The sequence below is a fragment of the Mesocricetus auratus genome, unplaced genomic scaffold, assembly GCF_017639785.1.
Source record: "Mesocricetus auratus isolate SY011 unplaced genomic scaffold, BCM_Maur_2.0 Super-Scaffold_4256, whole genome shotgun sequence".
Taxonomy (NCBI): Eukaryota; Metazoa; Chordata; class Mammalia; order Rodentia; family Cricetidae; genus Mesocricetus; species Mesocricetus auratus.
Genome location: NW_024429182.1, coordinates 97,455,737 through 97,476,037, shown reverse-complemented (window position 1 = coordinate 97,476,037; position 20,301 = coordinate 97,455,737). Strand labels below are relative to the sequence as shown.

General features: G+C 50.7%; 1 protein-coding gene and 1 long non-coding RNA gene across 5 annotated transcripts in view; both read right to left on the bottom strand.

The window, feature by feature from the left end:
• Positions 1 to 14,305, bottom strand: part of P2ry6 (pyrimidinergic receptor P2Y6) — a 34,747-nt gene extending 20,442 nt beyond the window's left edge. The window contains exons 1-2 of one of the 4 annotated variants that reach the window (XM_013116377.3): positions 14,152 to 14,305; positions 3,188 to 3,324 (exon numbers count right to left, since the gene is read on the bottom strand). The gene's annotated coding sequence lies outside the window, so the exon portion shown is untranslated. Of the gene's footprint in view, positions 1 to 1,585; positions 1,748 to 3,187; positions 3,325 to 14,151 lie in introns of those variants that run through there. The other 3 variants (XM_021229528.2, XM_005074010.4, XM_021229530.2) reach the window with 3 other exon arrangements.
• A 2,671-nt stretch (positions 14,306 to 16,976) lies between these two features.
• On the bottom strand, positions 16,977 to 17,911 carry LOC121135311. Its single transcript, XR_005872473.1, has 2 exons — positions 17,706 to 17,911; positions 16,977 to 17,329 (listed from the first exon to the last, which is right to left on the bottom strand). It is a non-coding gene; the product is annotated as an uncharacterized LOC121135311 (long non-coding RNA).
• Positions 17,912 to 20,301: the final 2,390 nt, after the last annotated feature.

Here is a 20,301-nt window from a genome sequence, read left to right as displayed (position 1 = left end):
ACAAGCTAGAAGCAATAGTTAGTGCTACTTTCTAGTCTGTGGCCCCTGACCTCTTCCTAGTAAGCTAATAAATAGTAAGGAAATAAAAACAAAAAAGAATTACACAGGGTCTCATTTCCCTAGGCCGGCCTTGAACTCCTTACACAATTGAGGATGACTTTGAATGTTTGACCCTGTGCTTCTACGAACCGAGTCGCAGGATGGCGGATGTTGACCGCTGCACCCGGTGTCATGTGATACTGAAGATCTAACCCAGGGCTTCACGCATGCTTCGCCACACTCTGAACCTTGACCCCAGCCAAATGGAGTCTCAGCAGTGTAGAGAAATTCCCACTGGCAGGCCTGGAGGGTGTGTACGGGCGCACACATTCCACACATGATCACAGGCTACACCTTCCCCTTTACCTTGCACACACGAGCAGATGCGCCGTGGAAGACACAGGACTTTTACATGCCTGTGAGCCCAGCCCTGGGAGTCGGGTTCAAAGCTGGTCTGGGAAGCATGGAACTGTTAGCTCAAAAGAAGAAACACGGCACGGCAGTGCACAGCTTGCAAAGGCCCTAACACCTCCTCTCGCTTGATGCTGAGGCGTGGAGAATAGTCTCTGTGTTGTGTGAATTCCATGCACATTCAGGAGGCCCCTGTCTGCCTTCCCTGGACCAGGGTCAGCAGAGCCAAATGTCAACAGAAACGGCGAGAAAGGTTTAGCCCCATTCCCCAGATACATCCGTTCACTGCTTCTCTTCTCCTTAATAAGTCATACCTGGACTCAGGGAATCAGTTTTCCCAGTGGAGTCAACTTCAGGATGCATTGTATTTTGGCATCCTTCCTGCTTGTTCCTGCCAAGGCATCTTAGGACCTCTAGGAACCCCACCCAGCCCCTCCCCAGGGACCCTCTGTACAATAGCATTTGACAAAGAACAGGTTTTTAGTTTGGATTTTTTTTTGAAACAGGGTCTTCCTGGCCTGAGACCCACAAGAGATGCACTATGTGGAAAAGGCTGGTCTTGAACTCACAGAGATCACCTGCCTCTGCTGGAAGTAAAGGTGTATGCTACACCATCCAGCACAGAATAGCTTTTAAATATTCAACTACTAGAATTCACATTTAGAAATTGCCCTGAGAGCCCGGCGGTGGTGGTGCACGCCTTTAATCCCAGCACTCGGGAGGCAGAGGCAGGGGGATCTCTGTGAGTTCGAGACCAGCCTGATCTACCAATCGAGTTCCAGGACAGGCTCCAAAACTACACAGAGAAACTCTGTCTTGAAAAAATAAACAAAAATTTGCTCTGAGTAAGAAGTCCAGGCCCAGAAATGTTTTGTGACATTCAGAATTCAAACTCAGACCTCTGCAACTCCAAATCCTGTCTCACTGTCCGAGGCCCCACCCAAGGCACAGCCAGGTCCCCATGTCCCCATCTCTTCCACTCCAGTCCCGTGTGCAGCCTGGTTCTGGGCAGAACTAGGTGGAGGAAATGAAGAAGGAAGGAGGCCCCACACCCACCCACACCTGCTCAGTCCAGGACTGCCGTGGTGTACCGGGAGCAGGGTGGGTAAGCTCCCAAGGAGGGAAGCAGGCTTACCTGGGGAACTCACCCTGACTCAGCAACCTCCTGCTGTCCCTGAGGGCTGGAGTAAGGCAGACTTCTGGAGCAGCCCCTGCCTCCGGGCAGCCCCTGTGCCACAGAGTGTAGGAGTCTGGGAGGTGGCAGAGGAGGAAACTAATACTGCCAGAGGGGAAGTGACACTGTCCCACAGCTCTGAGTGGTAGGACCAGGACTCAATCTGGAGATCTTGCTCAAGTGTCTGCACAGGGCTGAGTCGGCCGCTGCCCAGCCAGGAGCCAGTCACCCCATCTCTGCGCCCTCACCCAAGCAATGGGTATCACTGGACTATCAGTTTAGCCCGAGGGTTGCTGGGAAGATAGAGGGGAAGCACTGGAGGCCTGGAGCTGGGCACAGGAGGCTCCGCTCCTGGACTCTCTTGAGTTTAGGCAGAGCCTTGCTCCTGCTCATTACTGCCACAGGGAACAATTACCCTGGTTTCTCAGCAGTGCCTGGAAGGCCCATTAAGAGAGACCCAGACCCTGAGATTAACAAATCTGTTGTCTGTTGACTCTGACCATGTAGGTCCAGACACCATTCCCCAGGGACTAAGGATGGACCCACAGAACGAGGGTAGCTTGGAGGAAGGGCAACACCTGGAGGGCTTGCCTCTTCCCAGGCCTCAATCCATACTGGAGCTTGGGCAGGAGAAGGCAATGTGGAGCTCTGTCTGGGCCCTTGACTGGCATCTGCAACCCTCTCCCTGTCAATCCCTTCTCCCTTTCCTCCTCTTGTTTACAAGTACCATGCTCTCTCCTGGTGGCTTTCAAGATGAGGGGGAAGGCAAAGCAAGGTCTCAGAGCCGAGGTGACAGCTTTAGAGGGACATTAAGAGAGGTGTGGGACAAAGAGCCAGGGGGCTCCTCAGGTGGGCACAAGAGGACTTCCCAGGTCTCCCTTTCCTCATATGATCTCCTCTGTCTCTTTGAAGAAGCCCACCAGCCTAGAGGAGGCCCTGCCCTTTGGGATCGGAGCAGGCGAGGAACTAAGGCCAGGCTCCCAGGATACTGCCTCAGTTCCAAATGCCAAGGCTTTGATTTGTGACTGGTGAGCCTGTCATGCACGCTGGCCTCTGGGTACACCCTCTGCAGGCCAGGAGAGGAAGTACATACTCTGCCTAACACCAGCAGAAGAGGCGCTGGGCCAAATAACAGAGGCTTTGTCTGGGTCCCAAGCCACGGCAGAGGTGTCCTTGTTGTCCTCTGGTCCTCTTCCCTGGCATATACACACAAAAGGAGAACCTCACAGCAGAGACCTGTGAGGGAGCTTAAGCAGCTGCAGGCAGAAGAAGATGAAGAGTCCCCTCAGGATTGGTCCCAGCCTGCCCCATCCCCTAGGCTCCAAACCAAGCCCATTTCCCACACCCTAAGCCCCAGAGGCTGGCTGCACTTGCCCCTAGCCCAGACATAGGATGACTTTGGTCAGCTCTGCTTTAGTTTGCTATATGACCTCAATCGGTGTCCATCCCTCTCTGGACCACCGTTCTCCCATCTGTGAGATGTAAACAAACAAACAGACAAACAAACAAGCCCAAAAAGTCAGCATGCAGAACAAGATGACAGAGACAGAGGGTGTTACTCACTGCTCACATTCTGAGATCCAGGGCCAGCCCCCTTGGAGCACGCCCATTCTCTTGACGGGAAATAAGTGTGACTTCAGAGAAAAAGGTGCCACCACTCCAAACAGCAGCAGGCCACTGACAGGAAGATCCCTCTGCCCCTGTGTAGAGACAATAAGGAGAGTTCCTGAAAGGGAATGGGGGGGGCAAAGTGTCTGAGGGCCAGGCTCCCAGGTGGGAGAGGGCGTGAAAGTCCATGTGGAGGAAGGCTAGGTACACACGTCTGTGTGGGGCTAGGCAGCGTGTGGATTCACGTTCACACTGTGTGGTGTGAGGCGTTTGTGTGTCTGTCTGCCCACACACCTCCCTCTGGGGTACCCGGAATCCCCAGTCCATAGCAGTACTTTCTCAGGCCCACAGTCCTTGCTGCAATCCCAGGGCAGCCCAGGTGCCCTGGGAGATTTGTAAGGTAGCAGTCACCACAGGCTCCTCGACTTTCCCAGTAACAAGGGCAGTTGCATAAGAGGAGGAGGAAGACTTAGAGGATTAAGCAGGCTCTGCCAGCTCAGTCCTGCATGTAGCCTTCTCTGGAAGGGTCAAAACCCTAGTGTTCTCAGACCTTCGGCGGCCTTTCACACACCTTCTCTGGCGGGAGCCACCAACCGTAAGTCAGGTGCTCCCACACAGCCGGGCTCCCGAGAGCTCCATTCCTAAGGAACACTGTCGGCTTACACTCATGTCCTTCCTTGGGTACATTTGTCCCTTCCGGAACTCTCTGCAGTGATGGATCTTCTTTCCCACACAGAGCAGGGACTGAGAAGGCGCCACTGGCAGGAATGGTTTCTTGTATATCCTAGATTCTAAGACCTCAGTCCAGTGGCCCCTTGCTGCCCTCAAGATATGAGAGGGACAACACTCTTTTCGGTGCTCTGCAATAGGAGAGACCTGGTGGAGCTCTGTAGGAGGAGATGTGGCCCCCCTGGATGTCGGCACCACTTCAAGCTCTTGGTTAGTACTCAGACTGGGGGAGGTGGGATGCTCTGACTGAGTCACATGGCTCCTCCTCCAACCCATCCCACCAGGATCCGGGGGCTGCTGTGGGCCATCTTAGGGAAGTACAGACGCCTAGCTGAGGAGTAGGGAACCTGTGCCCATGGTGCAACCCCCACTGAAGAATGTCCACCACACTCAGTCCACAGGTCTACAACACACATGTGTATGCATGTCCAGTCCAACCCACATAGGGCTTAAGCTTAGTTCACCAAGGATCTTGATGCAAGGATCTTGTAGAACCAAGGAAAGATGGAAGGAACGGATCCGAGTTCTCCTAGGGCTGCTAGAACTTTGCTCCCTCACAGACAGGTCACGAGGTTCCACAGACACAGGCCACTTAGTGATATGGTGGGCCCACCCTCTCCAGTCACCCCATAAAGGCCCTGGCCAGACCACACAGAGAAAACAAGCAAAAGTCCCTTAGAAGGTGGCTCTTGACATAGCTACTTAGTTGCTGGTGCAAAGAAATGTGCCAAACCTGGGGAGATGGTTCAGAGGGGAAACCGCTTACTGCAAAGCCTGACCCGAGTTCAGAACCCACGTGGAATGCATTTGTGATGCTGCAGTGAGGTGGGTGGCAACGATAGGAGAATCACTTGAAAACTCACTAGCACAGCTAAGCCTGGAGCGCACAGCGCAGCAGTAGAAACAAGAGAGACCCTGCCTCATGGCCAGGAAGGAGACAACAGGAAGTCATCCTCTCATCTTCCTGTGTGCACTGTGGCACAGACATGTGTGTACACCCCAGTGTAAAACGGAGTGAAATGTTTAAAAACTCAGGAAAGTTGCTCTGCATTTTGGAGTTCAAAGGGCAGAATGTGGGTCAGTGGGATTTCTGGAGGGGACAGGGTCCTTCCCAGGCAGAGGAGGCCTCCCACTCCCCTGAAGTCTCACCTTCCGCTTGTTTTAGGTTCTTTATGCTTGGTGGGCTCCTCTGGATGACTTAGTGATGAGCAAGAGTATCACACAGTTCTTGCTGGATGTGGTGGTGCACGCCAGTAATCCCAACAGTAGGGAACTCAGAGCGGGCAGGAGGGCCCAGTCGCTAGTCCAGGCTCCTCCGTTCCCTTCTAGATCTATTGGAGGATCCTGGCCACAAATCAGCTCAACTTAAGTCAACTAAAAGTGTGAACTTTGTGCCTTGGAGCATCCGTGGGAATGTCAGAGCTGCAGGCTGAATCCCTGCCCCAACTTACTAGAAGGCATCTCCACCATTAGAGGAACACTGCAGACAGTCAGTGCCTCCGCAGTGGCCCTCCAGGACAGTGCTTATGACTGGCCCAGCTAGCCCTTCCCCACTGCCTAAAGGAGGTGCAGTGTTATCCTTCACTGTTCTGAGCGATCTGTCTGACACTTTCAAAGCTTCGTAGTGTTGGATCAAGGTTTTGAACACAATGCTTTGAACCGGTCCATGTCCTCCCCATGTGAGTAGTGTCTCATGACTCATGCTGCTGGAGAGACGATAGAAAAAAAAGGCGAAAGTCCAAGAAGTCAGTGAACTCTCTCAGAAGAGTTACTCATTGATTGCTTTAGATTTATGCCACCCCTGTCCAGAAAGAGCTGGCTGACTCAAACAATAGCCAAGTGTACCACATGATCCCATCAGAGGCAGAGACACAGGTTAATACGGTGACCAAACATCCTAGAAGCCAAAGTCAAAGAGAAAAGCAGAAAAGATTTATGGCTCCCCCCTCCCAGATAAAAAGAAGGCAAATATTTGCTTGAGAGGGTGGAGTCAGTCACTGGGATAGTCCTGTGCTCAATGGGGAGGGCAACACAATCAGTTAAACATTAGTGAGCGCTCACTGCTAGAGATAGATAGATAGATAATAGAAAATATAGATAATAGAGATGATAGATAGATGATAGAAAAAGGGAGATAATAGAGATAATAGATGGTAAATGGATTGATAGATGATAGAGAAGAGATGATGGTTGATAGAGATGATAGATAATAGATAGAGAGATGATAGACAGACGATAGAAAAATGATAGATAGCGGGGGCTGGAGAGATGGCTCAGAGGTTAAGAGCACTGACTGCTCTTCTGGGGGGTCCTGAGTTCAATTCCCAGCAACCACATGGTGGCTCACAACCATCCACAATTCAGTCTGGTGTTCTCTTCTGGCATGTAGGCAGAACACTTTATATGTAATAAATAAATAAATAAATATTTAAAAAAAAGAAAAATGATAGATAATAGATAGAGATGATAGATGATAGATAGAGATGATAGATAATAGAGAGGTGATAGATAGACAGACAGACAGACAGATGGATGGGGCAAAGAGACTACCACAGGGTAGAGGAAAAGGACAAGGTTGTAACATTTGTGTGTCACACATACAGACCTTCCCACAATTATTATACCATCAGGAATGTGTGTTTGGTGAAACTTCCATGCACAAGAGCTACTGAGGTGGGTTGGAAGATTTTTACCTTGAGCCAAAGAACCTTCTGACAAACGTAATGGGAAAGTTCTTTGTTGAGCTCTGTAGGTCTTTGTGTTCTGTGACTGGGACCCTGTGTCCCCATGAGTATCAGAGCACTGTGTCCGGCACCTTTCAGCTAGCACTCAGGAGCTTTGCAGGAACAAGGCTGTTGAGTGGATGATGGCACTGAAGGACTTTCCCCTTTCTGCCTGAGGTCCTGGGGCTGGGAGTGAAGGTCCTGATCACTGGGACAGGAATGACAAGGTTATGGGCCTTCAGAAGATGAGCACACACTACATGACATTTAGTTGGAGTTAAATGAAGAACCAAAGAATGCATCAGAGGGGCTGGAGAGATGGACTGCTCTTCCAGAGGGTCCAGGTTCAACTCCCAGCACCCACATGGCAGCTCACAACTGTCTGTAACTCCAAGATCTGACACCTTCACACAGACATGCAAGTAGGCAAAACACCGATGCATGTAAAAAAAAAAAAAAAAGAATGCATAAGGGGCTTCCAGATGGAGTCCAGGGGCCAAGAGGCTGGCGGACTGGCTCAGAACTGTTCTTTCTTCCTTGATGTCCCTACTTTCTAGTCCTCTGGTGAGGTCAGTTAGCCATGAGGAGTGGGAGTGTGCCCGTGGCCAGAGGCAATTGAGGATTCCACAGAGAAGGCTCATTAAAGCTGTCTACAGAAGGGCTTGTTTGCCCACACGGCCTTGTCCTGTGGGGTCTCTGACACAGCACAGGAGGGACCAGAGCTGACCCTGCAGCCATGACAGTCTTTGTTAGTTTTCACCATGGCAGCAGCCCAAAGCAGTTAAGTTAGGTCATCATCTGTCACCAGGTGCCTTTCCGCCATCAGCGATGTGACATGTGCACCCGTTATAAGTGGCCTCCGGGCACAGTTTGCTCCCTTGCCTCCTGCCTCTCTTCTTCTTCCTCTTGTTTTTTCCCCGGCTCTGTCTGCTGCCACTCTCAAGTCCCCACTCTGTGCCCTTTCATTCTCCCCCAATAAGCCCCTTGCACTAACTCTGTTGTGCATGGCGTGTTTGCTTGGTGGCATGCCTTGGCAGGGTCCACAGAAAGGTACCCACTTTGCCTTTCTTTTTGTTGTTCAGGGCACAGCAGGAAGTGCGGGAGAAGACATAGGCATCAGACACAATTGGAAGAGACATATGTTAAGTGGGAAGGGCCACCTAGGGTGACTGCCAAGACGGGAATAGTGCAGGATCACTAGAGCGGTGAGGGGCCGAGTGACCCCTGAAGAATGGAGAGAGCGGTGGAGCGGTGTGGTCACGGAGAAGCCACTTTCTCAGACGGGGCAGAGGGAAAAAGGGCTTAAGGGAAGGAAGAGGCTGGGGAGGGTTCCAGAGCTGGGGTCCTGACCTAAGGGCCGAGACAGGAGAACTGATGGAGAGACGTCGGTAGAGCTTGGCGGCTGGGTGGGGTAGGTGTGGGAGTGGGGGAGACGAAGACTCCTTCCGGAGGAGCCAGCTGTGGGCAGCCTGGTCCTTGAGCCCTGCTCGCCCTTCTCAGATAGCTCTTTACTGCTTGGACCTAGGCCACGCCCACTCTTGTCCTGCCTCCCAGGGGTAAGTAAGGATTCAGGCATGTTATGCTGGCCTGCCTCCTGTCTCCTGGCAGAACGCACTCAGGCAGTACCCTGGTCATCCCAGGGTCCCATGGCTGCTACATCACTATGCAGCATGCATACAGGTGTAAAGGACCCTTAAAAAAAAACCCAGCCCACTTCTTCTCTCTTTCCCTCTGTTACCCTGAAGGGGTAGAGAGGACTTTTCCTGTCTCCCTCTTCTCTTCTGTCCTCTGTCTCTGTGTCTCTTTACCTCTGTTCTCTTTCCATCCCCCCCCTTCCCTTTCTAATAAATCTTCTCACTTAAGCTCTGTCTGCCTGGCACGTTTGTCCTTCACCCGCCATGAAATCCGCCAAGGTCCCCCATGGGCTTTGTTATAACACCAGGCGTGGGACCCAGTACCCCTCCACCCATTTACCATCTTTAGAGTGTTCCCGCCTGCTGCCTGGACTTCCCCTAATGCTCGGCTCCTTCCTGCGGTCGGAAGCTTCAGACCGGACTGGAGAGGAAGGGGTGACATCCAGCCCCCACCTGAACTCTCAGTGGTTCCATGTCTCAGGCTGTTAGTCTGAGATCAAGTTCTCTGTGGGTGAGGGCTGGGAGAGGAGGGGAAGCAGGCACACCAGACCACTCATTCACTCACTCGTTAGCCATTATTCAGCCAGCATCTGAGGACTGCCCGGCACCGTGGCATTCTGCCACACACAGAGTTTTGGAAAGAGGCTCATGAGCAGTTTTAGCCCTGCTTGCCAAGTGCTCAGTCCGGGAGAGGGGAGCCAGACTCCATAAAAACCACACAGTTAAAGCCCAGCCAGCCGCGCATGCCCACTCTTGTAGCACCACTGGAGTTTCTCTGTCTCCCCAAGCCTGGTGGGGGAGGTAGGTACGTCTCAGAGAAAAGGCTGGCCTTTGGGGTTCCTTCTGCTGCTTCCCTTATTCTCGGCCGTCTTCCTCTCAATGACCCTCAGAGGCACCCAGTGTCCCCACAGCTCTTTACTCTTGATCAGCACCCAATGTTCCCCTCCACTGAGTCCAATCACCCCTGAGAGCCATGCCCACTGACTGCCTTCCGTGTCCGGTGTGGGGGGGGAGGGGCCTCTGGGCTCACTGTCATCATTCCTGGCAACATGGTCACTTGACTGTCCTGGTAGCGCTTGTGAATGTCATATTGCCAAAGTGGGAGATGAGTGGGGGGTGCTGGGGTGCAAAATTCTGGAGCATTAGAGTGGGAATTGGGGCATGTTATTGTCAGAGTATAGAAAGTTGGCGTTTGGGCTACAGCCAATGTTTGGATAGTCACAGACTATTAGGGTAATTATGCTGAAACCCTGATGGAGGAGGAGGAAATATTCTTTTCATTCTTTCTTTTTATTTTTTTATTTTTCGAGATAGGGTTTCTCTGTGTGCCTGGCCTTGAACTCACAGAGATTTGCTTGCCTCTGCCTCCCAAGTGCTGGGATTAAAGGTGTGCACTTACACGTAGCTGGCAGTGGTGGCACACTCCTTTAATCCCAGCACAAAGTCAGAGGCAGCTGCATCTCTTTAAGTTGGAGGCCAGCCTGGTCTACATAGTGAGTTCCAGGACAGCTAGGACTACATAGTGGGACACTGTCTTAAAGAAGCCAAAACAACAAACAAAAGAGGCAGGTGTGTCTCTTCCAGAAGTTATCAGGTCATCACCTTTTTCTGACCTGCAAAAATAAGTGCACGTCACAGGCATATGGCGGTCAGGACTCGGAGCTGACCTCCAAAGGAGACTTGGAAAAAGTTTCTACTCACTCTTGAAGAACAGAACCAACAACCAAGAATTTTCTGGGAAGGTGGCAAGAGAGATGGCCCAGCGGTTAAGAGCACTGACTGCTCTCCCAAAGGACTGGGGTTCAATTCCCAGCACCCACATGGTAGCTCACAATTGTCTGTAACTCCAAATTCTGACACCCTCACACAGACATGCAGGTAGGCAAAACACCAATTCACATGAAATAAAAATAAATAAATTAGGGCTGGAGCAATGGCTCAGAGGTTAAGAGTTCTGCCTGCTTTTCCATAGGTCCTGAGTTCAATTCCCTGCAACCACATAATGGCTCACAAACATTCATAATGAAATCTGGTGCCCTCCTCTGGCCTTACAGGCATACATGCAGGCACAACACTGTATATATAATAAATCTGTTTTCTTTAATTTTTGTACTTTTCCTTAATTTAATTTTTTACATTTTATTAATTTATTCTTTACAGTCCAATCCCAGTTCCCCCTCCCACCTCTCCTATAAAAGAATCTTTTTCAAAAATAATTATTGAAAAAAAAAGAATTCTTCTGGATCCAGAATAGGCGGGACTCTTACACCTCACGATATTCGCTGGGAGTGTTTTCTCTAAGGCTGGGATGAGGCTCAGTTGGCAGAGTTCTTTCCTTGCATACATGAAGCTGTGGACTCCATCCCCAGCACTGCATGACCTGAGCTTGGTGGTCCATGCCTGTGATCCCTGCTCTTAGGAGGTGGAGACAGGATGGGACATTCCAGATCCTCCTCCATGACACAGTGAAGTCATGGCCAAGCCTGGGATATGTGAGGCCTGAAAACAAAACGGGAGGGGCAGATCTTGCAGGCCATAAGCCCATATCTGGAGTCAGCTTCAGTCCTTGGGTGGCAGAGGCAGGAAGATCGGAGTCCCTGCTATATAGTGGGTGCCATGTCAACCTAAACTACACAAGATCCCATCTCAAATCCCCATGCCCCTGAAAAGCAAACCAAGAATGGGGGATCTTTACAACTCTGTTTTCTCTTTGGGTTTGAGTGAAAGTCTTTCTATAAAGGAGAATGGAGGCAACCTTGGGCCAGGCCACCTGCAACTCTGGAAAAGATACATTAACCTGTCTCACAGTGAAATTTACATGTGTCTTGTCCAGGTGGTGGTGGTACAGGCCTTTAATCCCAGTACTCAGGAGTCAGAGGCAGGCAGATGTCTGAGTTCAAGACATTGAACCCTACAGAGTGAGTTCCAGGACAGCCAGGACTATACAGAGAAAGCCTGTCTCAAAAAAACAAAAATTAAAACAAAAAAAATAAAAAAAATTTACATGTCTTTACCTTTGTTTTGTGACTTTTTGTTTATTTATTTACTTATTTTTGAGTCAGGGTCTCTCTATGTACTCCTGAATATCCCAGAGTTCAATATGCAGACCAGGCTGGCCTTGAACTTACTGTTATCCTCCTGTCTCTGCCTCTCAAGTGCTGGGACTATAGGCATGTGCCACACCTGGCTTTCTATAAATTCTAAGACAGCCCTGATTTGGCCCAACTGTTAATACATCCATTTTCTTTTACCAGTTTCTGCTTCCCAATTTCTTTTTGAAATACAGGGAGATGGAAGCAGGGGGCTTATGGAGCTAAGTGCAAAGTAACAGTAGGACTAGAACTTAAGCGAGTACATTCATAATTACAGATTAAAGAAAAGCAGGCCAGAAGAGTAGCCAGCATCACTGGATCCTACCACCTAACAGCTGAGAAGGAAGAACTAGCCTCACTGGGCACTCAGCAAATCAGGTGAGGGCCACACCCCCTGTTCAGCAGGGCTCTGTCCTCCAGACCCTGTGGGCCTCTGGGAAAGAAGTAACCCCTGCTTGGGGACAGTGGACAACAGGACAATGGCTGGTCCTGCTTCTGCCTGAGCCTTCCAGCGGCCCATTACAACACCCTGACACAGGAGATATATTTACATGCCCTCCCCCAAAATATTTCCACAGTTCCCAACACTGCCTTTTATGTCCCCTTGTCCTCCAAGGCCTCTGGGCACACCATCTCCAAACTGGCCCTATGAAGTCAGCAGGAGTAAGGGCTCTTATGCTGCCAACACAAATGTTTTAGCCTCAGAAGTAAAGTCTAGCCTGAGGGGTTTCCTGGGCCATGTGGGCCAGTAGCTCAGCTCTGATCTCATAGTCTCCCCAACTCCCAGGAACTGCCTTGAATGGATGATCAAATATCTACACCCTACTCATCTCAGTTTTCCTTGTTCTAGGCGGGGGGACACTAGCCTCTGTTCCTCATAGTTGCCAAGTTTACACCCCAAGGGCACAGGCTATTTGTCTATCCCTCACAGAGGTTATCAGAATGGAGACGCACCCATCTAAAGCCTAGGCTGCCCTTAAGCCTCGCTCCCACGCTCTGTCCTCAGCCATGCAACTTCCCCTCTTAGCCTGTGACTTGCCAGGAGACAGGGAGTCGCTGAGAAAGCAACTGAGATGACACAGTTTGGGGACAGGAATAACTCCACAGATGCCCAAACTGGAGGGCTCTGAGATTCCACCTGTCATGTCTCTCAGAACCATTGACTCTGTGAGAGTGCAGGGACCCATTCATGCGGGGACCTCCATCACTGTCATCATAGTTTTGATACCAGCTGTTAAGTGTTTTAGTGAGCCAGGTACTGTGCAAACACTTTATTTATATTCAGGAAGTTGGTCAGTCTCACAGTAACCCTATAGGGTAAATACTATTACTATCTCTATTCTACAAAGTAAAGAACTGGAGGGCATCACCATCTCCCCCAAGTCCTGTAAGTAAAAAGCCAGAGCTGTGGCTGAAACACACCAGGATGCCGAGGCCTCCTTGTCATCCCAGGCTGCTATGGAAACTCCTTCTTCTTCATTCTCCCTAGAAATTCAGGTCTTCTGTCCCTTGCACTGGAAGTGACCAAGACACCCTCCTGTAGCATAATGACTAGGAAGCCCCACACTGTGGAGTCATTTGGGAGTGGGGGAGACTGTCCTCTGCAGAGTGCTGGAGGACTCCAATCACTGGGTAAATACTGCCAACCCAAGTCAGCCCCCCAGTGAAGCCTTGTCAGGGTGATGTTTTACATGAAAACAAATGCAGAGACACTAGAGAGGAGTCCACAGGAATTTGGGAGCTAAAGGGTGAGATTTCAGAGAAGTATCTCTTGCATATTGAAGGGGCAGGAGATAAGAGGGTCAGGAAGCCTGACCTCTGACACCCTCCTATATCCGGGGTGAGCTGGCACTCTCCCAAACCCCAGTACAAAAGCGAGAATCATCAGCTGAAAACCTTTCAGATAGTTGGGGGCAGTAATTCTAGCACACCGGTTCTTAAACCATGGGTTGAGACCCCTTTGGGGTTAAACCACCATTTTACAGAGGTCTCCTAAGATCAGTGGAAAACACAGATTTTGACATTACGATTCATAACAGCAGCAAAATTACAGTTACAAAATAGCAACGAAAATAATTTGATGGTTGAGGGGCCCCCACAACACGAGTAACGGAATCAAAGGGTCACAGCATTAGGAAGGATGAGAACCACTGCTCTGGTACTTTGGGAGGCGTATGCGGGCAGGATCATCAGGTGTTCAAGGCTAGTCTGGGCAACAGCAGACCCTGTCTGGGGAGAGAAAGGGGTGGGGGAGGGAAGGAGAGGAAAGGGAGGCTCCAAGGAAGGGGAGGGAGGCTTTCAGTGGTACCAATACATAGCCACTGACGCCTTCCGTGCCCTAGCTGAGCACCTGGAGATAGTGGCGCCTGTACCCTACAGAGCATACACCTCACAACCCCACTCAGCAAAGCAGCGCGCCATGGTGCTCCAGCACCATGCTGTGGAACCCATGTGTCACCCTGGCAAAGTCACTCCCAGCTATAGACACCACACTGTTGGACAACTCCACAATCTGTCCACCACGAGGGGCACACCACACACACACTAGCTGTACACAGTACTCAGGTACCGTTTGCACCGTTACCCACAAGGAATTGTCCACCTAGTTTCCCCCGCCCCCGGGGAGGGTACCACGAGTCCACAGCCCTCAGGCCTGTCCTGCACACCCTGTGCCCACGCCCCTTAGCTCCTGTCCCTTTGGTCTCCACCACCACCGTGTCCCGCCCTGCGTACATGCTCACCTGCGCTGCACAGCACCAGCCCGCGCGATCGGGAGTCAGGGCTGACGGCTCTGGGAGGCGAACCACCACCTGAATGAGGGGCCGTGGGTGGTGCTGCAGCTCTGGCCCCAAGAGTCCCTGGAGCCCTGCGGAGCCAGAGCAAGACGACCGGGGAAAGCAGCTGTGGCCCGGTGGCCTTGGCACCCAGCGTTGGAGTCCCGCCCAGCCAGGACAGGGCTGGGCTGTCCGCCCTTGGTGGGACAAGGAGGCGGTGACAGATTGTTAAGCAGAGGAGGACTGGGAGGGAGCCGTTATATTGAATTCTGGATTCTCTAGCTACTCCAGCCCTTTCATGGCCTCGGCTTCTCTCTGTCTGTCTGTCTGTCTCTTCTCTTCGTCCCCCTTCCCCTTCTCTCTGTCTTGTGTGTGTGTGTGTGTGTGTGAGAGAGAGAGAGAGAGAGAGAGAGAGAGACAGAGACAGAGACAGAGACAGAGACAGAGACAGAGAGAGGAGAGTAAGTGGTGATTTTCCCCAGCTTCCCAGCTCTGATGGAGTGGTGGGAAGGGAGAAGGTTTAGTATAATTTTACAATTATCTCTCCTATGTGCCAGGGACTACACTTTTATTTTTTATTTTTTTGGTTTTTCGAGACAGGGTTTCTCTGTGGCTTTGGAGGCTGTCCTGGAACTCGCTTGGTAGTCCAGGCTGGGCTCGAACTCACAGAGATCCACCTGCCTCTGCCTCCCGAGTGCTGGGATTAAAGGCGTGCGCCACCAACGCCCGGCGGGACTACACTTTTATTATACCATGTATTAACTTACTTATTTATCTGTATTTTGAGAGAGGTTCTCATGCATCCTGGGCTGACCTCATACTTGATATGTACCAAAGTATGACCCTGAACTTCAGATCCTCTTGGCTCCAATTTTGGGATTACAAGCATGGGAGAGCACATCAGGTTTATGCAGTGCTGAGGATCCAACCCAGGACTTTGTGCATCCTAGGCAAACACTCTACACCAGAGCTATGTCCTCAGCCCTAGGACAGGTTTTGGTTGTTGGTAGTGTTTTGTTTTGAGACAGGGTTTCTCTGTGTAGGCACCCTGACTGTCCTAGAACTAGCTCTGTAGACCAGGCTGGCCTCGAACTCACAGAGATTAGCCTGCCCCTGTGTCCCAAGTTCTGGGATTAAAGGTATGTGCCACCAACACTGGGCTCTCATGCCCCCCCCATTTTAAAAGTGGAAAAGCTGACCCAGATAGCTGAAGTGACTTACCAATGTCACATGGCTGATAAGTGGCAGACCTAAGGTTTGAAGCCAGGTATTCTGATTCTAGAGCCCATGTGAGGGTTTGTGACATGTTCAGTGTTAGCCGTCCATTTCACAGACTAAGGAACAGAAGCTCTGAGACTTTGGCGTGTTTTTGGGCCACTCAGTGGTGACTCAGCCTCAGACTAAAGATGGAAATGGTGACAAGGAGTGCTGAATTGAAAATAATGAATACATAATAAAGGAATAGACTATGTTTTAATATTTAAGGGTGTCTATACACACATAATGATGGAATATACATCAAAGATAAAATCAATGAACTAGAACAACACATCAAAAAGACTAAAATCACACAAACATAGTGTGATAAAAAATATATGTATATATGCCAGGTGGTGGTACACACCTGTAATCCCAGAACTTGGGAGGCAGAGATGACAGTCTGATCTCTGTGAGTTTGAGGTCAGCCTGGTTTACAGAGCAAGTTTCAGGAGCTACAGAGAAACTCTGTCTTGAAAAACATGTATGTATGTGTGTATGTATATATATATGCACATATAAAGAGAAGAGCACCCATAGCATGACATAATGCACATAAAGTTTTAAAATATGAAAATATGCAAAATAAGGCCAGGAATGGTGGCACAGGCCTTTAATCCCAGGGGAAGTAGGTAGGTCACTCTGAGTTCAAAGCCAGCCTGGTCTACATAGTGAGTTCTAGGCTGGACAGGATTACATAGTGAAAATTTGTCTCAAAACAAATACATAAACAAATAAAACAAACCATACAAAATAATATTTATTATACTCATGCAGAAAGCATGACTAGGCATGACCAATAGGGTAGATGTCTTTGAAGGGCGGAAGGGAAGGGACTGACTGCAGGAGCTCCATGGCACTGTGCCCTTCTTTTCCGCCTCCAACTCTGTGAAGACGAGGATGCATGGGGCTAGCAGAAGGAGGGTTGCACCTCATAATTAGGTGCTCTCCGGGCCACCCCCACCCCAGACACATGACGATCCCCTCAGAGTTTGAAATACCCCATCGCTGGCCTCTGTCATGCCCCTACCACTCTGGTCTAATGCTGACTCTCTCCGGGCAGTCACTGTGTCTATGATTTATGAGCCAATCTCCCCACATTTGGCCCTGTACTCTGTAGATGTCTGGGCAAAGGAATGAACACGGGATTCTTCAGAGGTTTGGAGCTGTTGTCACCATTCATTTTTTCAATAATGCCTGTGATGTCCCCTGCCTGTGTAGGGCACTGGGTGGACAAAGGGGGAAGTTCATGGCCCTTGGCCCCTACAATTGCCCAATGCAAGGGTGGCTAGACTAGAACATGGTGGGTATTGGGCGGAGGGACATGTGCAGAGGCACAGGAGACCCCTCAGGGCAGACTCAGGGCAGGAAGGACAGAACTTCAGGGCAGACTCAAGAGTATCTTCAACCGAGTATTCAAAATGACTAGGGTTCTCTGCACAGAGGCAGGGGACGTGTTTCTGGAGAGGGGACAGCAAGTAACTGACTTGGGGTGAGGTTGAGCATAATGAATTCTGGGAACCCTGAGGCAGAGGTTCAAGTCCAAGTGGTTTATTTGGGAGGCGATCCAAGGGAAGGAAGGAAGCCGACTCAGGGTGGTGGCTGAGTCCTGCTGGGGTCAGTGCTGTTGGGAATCCCTGGGTGGGGAGCCTCTGATGTGCCCCTTCACCCTCCGCTGAAGACAAGCAAGCTGTCTACCAATGCTGGCTGGCATGGGTGGCATCAATCCCAGAACCTGTGTGCTACAAAGCTATGGAAGCCACCGGGCAGAGGCTGAGCCCATCTCTCTCACTGAGGAGCAGAGGGTAGGGGTGGGATACAGATGACTCCACAGCAGCTGTTTCGGGGTGAGGGCATTCTGGCTCTCCAGGTAGGGCCTTGAGAAAGTCTGCAAGAGCCAGAGAGGAAGATGGATCCGAACTTAGGGGATTCCAATTGCTTCCCAGCACCCTCCTGCTGTCCTCAGCCCCTCCCTCCCTCCCTCCCTTCCTCCCTCTCCCTGCCCCCCCTCCCTCTCTCCCTTCCTTCCTTCTTTTTGAAACAGATTCTCACCGTGTGGCCCTGGCTGACTGACCGGAAGCTACTTATATAGAGGTGGGTGGGGACTGAAGTCACAGAGATCTGCCTGCTACTGCCTCTCAAGCTCTGTAATTAAAGTGTGAGCTACAATGCCCAGCCCAATCCTTTCTTGCCTAGTTGACCCACTGTCTCCAAATCCTCCTGGGTGTCACTCTGAAGTTCAGAGGTTTGATCCCAACCCTTACCTCAAGGCTCAGAGGCTGGAGACAAGTTGGAAATTCACCTGTGCTGTCCCGGGGGGCTGGTTGAGGTGGCTTTTGCTGCCTTTGGAACAGAGAGGTGACTTGAAGGAGGGAGAAGAGATGCCCCGAGTTGAGACTGAAGGATTACAACCAGCAAAGTGAGAGGAGAAAGAGAGTCGGTCACTGTCACTGAGGTTTAGTGAGTGGCCAGGGTGGGGGTGGGGGGCAGAGGGCGGGAGTGGGGGGACAGGGGTGGAGGGGGGTCTCTGCAGGAGCTGGTTCAGCAGCCAGGCCCAGCCCTGAGGCCCCAGGAGAGGTCAGTAGCCCTCCCTCAAACTATATCTGGCAGCGAACTCACTTCCTCCCCCTCCTAGCCTCTGCTTCAGAGCCTGGAGAGACTGGCCAGAGCAGCTGGCAGGCACCCAGCAAGACTGCTGCTGGATAGGCTATGTCTGGCATTTCCAGTCATTCTCAGACTTGGGGTGCTGTGCTTTCAAAACCAGGCATGTTCCCAATACCCCCGCCCCCTTCTTGAGGCTCAGGAGCCCCAAGGTGGCTCCCATTTGCCCTGTAGTCCAGCAGCAGTGGTCCGCCTTTGTCCTACTGGGAGACCCCCGCCTAGAAAGTTGCCCCCTCACAGTCTCACTGCCTTCCAGCTGCCCACACAAGTGTCAGTTTACCCACTGGAGACCCAGGGATTCCTGCCCTGGCAGCTCTTCCCCAAGGCTCTGGATCCCTCCCCTTCCTCTGTGTAAGTGGATTCGAGACCCTCACCTCCTGTGCCCACCAGAGACCCTCGCACTTCAGTAGTCACATTCTCTGGCAATTAAAGGAGAGTAGAGTCCCTGGGAAAGGAGGGGACAGCCCGCAGGCATCTGCTGACCAAACTGCCAGTGGTCTTGTGACCTCTGCAGCAGTCTGGTGGTCTGGGAGGGAGAGCCACTGAGGACACAAACAAAATCAACACGGGGACCAAGAGTTCAAGCTGGGTGTGGTGGAGCACTCCTGTAATCTCAGCATGTGAGAGATGGAAGCAGGAGGATCAGGAGTTCAAGGCCAACCTCAGCTACTTAGTAAATTTGAGGTATTCATTGGATTTTGTCTAACTAACTAACTAAACCACAGTGGTTCACAGTGAGGCTTAGCATGGGAAAATGAGTAGAACATTTAAGATTTAACTGGATATTTTTATTTGGTAAAAGTTTAAGTGCATAGTAAAGAAAAGCCAGTATTTTAAATCCCTTTGGCTCTTTAAGTAAGAATTCTGTATCAGCAGGTTGTAAACCTAAATTTTCTACCAGTAGGGAGCCAGGGACACAAATCATGCTGTAGGCAAGGAAGGCTGTGTCAGTCTAGAAAGATTCCAAAAAATCCTTCACAGACGTGTTGATGACCCCCTATTTTTTTCCTTTTTAACATTTATTTTCATTTTATGTGTATGAGTGCTTTGTACAAGCACTACTTGTGTGCAGTGCCCACAGAAGCCAGAAGAGGGCGTTCAATCCCTAGAAACTGGAATTACAGACAGTTATAAACTGGGAATGGAACTTGGGTCCTCTGGAAGAGCAGTCAGTGTTCTTAACCACTAAGTCATCTGCCCAGCCCTTGGGAGGTGACGGCAGGGGAACCAGGAGTTGGAGATCACTTGATGTCCTCTGGCCTCTGCAGCTGAATGCCTGGAAGTATCAGTTACTTTTCCACTGCTGTAATAAGACACCATGGCCGAGACAATTTATGAAAGAAAGAGTTTCCTTTTGCCTCCAGTTCCGGAGTCCATCACAGTAGGGAGATGTGGCGGCAAACAGCAGACACGGTGGCCGGAGCAGGAAGCCGAGTTATCGCATGCTCAACGGCAAAGGACGGACAGAGAAAACTGGAGGTCCAGTGAGACTTTAAACCCTCAAACTTGGCTCTGGTGAGGAGTCTCCCCAAGCAAGGCCAAACATATATGCAAGAGGCCTAGGCAGGAGGATTGCCTTGAGTTTGAGGTGGCCAGCTAGGGCACATAGTGAGTTTCGGTCTAGTCTGGGCTATACAGAGAGACCTTGTCTAAGGAAAAACTCCACGGTATGTCTCACTTTCTCCCTGAAAGTTTGTCTTTCTCTTAACCCTCATCTTAAAACCTATGCTCAGAGTTGGCAAAGGGCTGGCTAGATAGCTCAGCGAGTAAAGACGCTTGCCCTGCACACCTGGAAACCTGAGTCCCCACATGTAAAGACGAGGTGACTTCATTCAGTTATCCTTTGACGGCTTTACACACCCTCCCCCGACAACAAATACAATTCATGCTAAAATGACTTTTACATTGTTGCTGTTGTTTCGAGACAGGGTTTCTCTGTGTAGCTCTGGCTGTCCTGGAAGTCGCTCTGTAGACCAGGCTGGCCTCGAACTCATAGAGATCTGCCTGCCTCTGCCTCCTGAGTGCTGGGATTAAAAGCTGTGCCACCACTGCCCGGAGCTAAATGTCTTTTAATAAATCCCAACTCTGCTTTATTAAACAAACAAAACCACAAGGGTCCAGGGATATAGAGCACTCAGTTGGTGAAGCATTTGCCTACAATGCACGAAGTCCTGGGTTCTAGCCCCAGCATCACATAAA